Source organism: Pygoscelis adeliae, unplaced genomic scaffold (genome assembly GCF_000699105.1).
Source record: "Pygoscelis adeliae isolate BGI_AS28 unplaced genomic scaffold, ASM69910v1 Scaffold72, whole genome shotgun sequence".
Classification (NCBI taxonomy): domain Eukaryota; kingdom Metazoa; phylum Chordata; class Aves; order Sphenisciformes; family Spheniscidae; genus Pygoscelis; species Pygoscelis adeliae.
Genome location: NW_008824286.1, coordinates 338228 through 339984, shown reverse-complemented (window position 1 = coordinate 339984; position 1757 = coordinate 338228). Strand labels below are relative to the sequence as shown.

At 39.4% G+C, this 1757-nt stretch overlaps 1 protein-coding gene across 1 annotated transcript in view; it reads left to right on the top strand.

Moving 5' to 3' along the window:
* Positions 1–1757, top strand: part of ASIP (agouti signaling protein) — an 11736-nt gene that overhangs the window by 5247 nt on the left and 4732 nt on the right.

Here is a 1757-nt window from a genome sequence, read left to right as displayed (position 1 = left end):
CAGTAAAGAGGCAGAGAACAAGAAATCTTCCAAGGTAGGTGGCTGTTCAGAAAACAATGTTGAATTAGAATGGTTTGTTACTTCTATAGTTTTCCTCAGTGCATTCATTTGCAAGGCTTTTACAGCCATTCCCCAATTTAAATAATTTACATACCATTTGAAGCTCTAAATACTGTAAAAACAGATGCAAAAGATTAATGGTGGAAAGAAAACTATGTGATCTTAGATTAGTTAGAGGTTATTGTTTGGGTTTGGGAGGTCTTGTTGGTTTTGATTTTGCTTTTGGCTTTTACAGTCCTCTCTTACACAAAAAGTACTTTAGCCTTGAGCTGGTTTAAGTATTTGTAAAATTATTTAGGCATCCACCATAAAGAGGTATCATTCCCAGTCACATCATGTGGGTTAACTGTACAGGCTCTACAGCCCAGGAACACAAACTCACTATCTGCTGATTTTTAACTGCAGGTGCCAAAAAATTAAAGTAGAGGCATACAAAGAAGTTGGTATTTTGTTGAAAATGTTAACTAGTAATTTTATCAGATCGGTAGATTCAGATTGATAGAGTTCCTTAATGTGATGTTTCCCACAGGTCTCGAATGTGAAGTGTTATTACATGGGCTGGACTGCTATATTTTAAAGATTGTCTAGAAGAGTAGAAAATAGCATTTTTACTTTATTTTTAATATGTCATGATAGCCATTTACAGCCAAACCAGCCATTGCTGCAACCAGAAGCATTTAGAGCTCCTTCTTTTTCTTTCTAATTGATGTCTTGTGTGGTTAACATTCCTTGAAACACTTTCTAAATTCATAGGATGACCCAGGTTGAAAGGAGCCTCAGGACATCATTTAGTTCCACCTTCAGCTCAAAGCAGGACATTCTTGCGATCAAACTTTGTCAAAGTATTTTGGCTTAAAAGCTCCTAAGGCACTTAGAGACCACAGAACATTTTACCTTAAAATTGAAACTCCTGAGAAATTATGGAGTTAAAAAAGTGCATAGGGAGCCTGTAGCTGGAGGGCTCCAGAGATCTCTCCCATGTCCCAGGCACATGCTGATCAACCCAAAGCTTTCCACCTTTCCAGACCACAGATGGAGAAGCAGCACTCCTTGGGTAGGCTGAGAGACCTTTTTCAGCTCACTTACCTGTGTCTGCAGTTAAGGATTCCCATGCACAAAGGATTACTGAGCTCCAAAGGCAGCTTGACAAAAAAAAACATGTGAGGTAGAGCATTGCCAAGTCAACTGCCCTCTCTCTCAGCCTTGCAGCTCAGGAAACAAAGTGGGTACAAGCCCCACAGATTGACAGGGAGGTTTCGCTCTTTCATTTGAAAAGTTTGGGGCTCCAAGAGTAATTCCTTACTTTGTTTTACTGATAACATCATTATCTTTGCAGATTCTTGCATCCCTTTCTTCGCTGCTGCCACATTCTTCCCTACAGAGCATTTTCCAACACTCTATCCAGTCATGTTTCTAATTGCTTAAATATGGGACTCATGAGGTTTACCATTTTGCTCGGTAGGTTGGTCTCAAGCCAGCATTTCCCATGATCCAGTCCCACCACATCTCTATATCGCTATTAATATAGGTCTCACTGCTAGCAACTGCCTACTCATCTCAAGCCAGAAGCTCCCACGATTCACTTCTTTGCACCTATGCTTTATTCTGACCCATTTTTATGGGTCATAATATGGTCAGACCCATATTCTGACTCATTTTATGTTTATATGAATTTTCATGTTTTTTCTTCTAGAAAA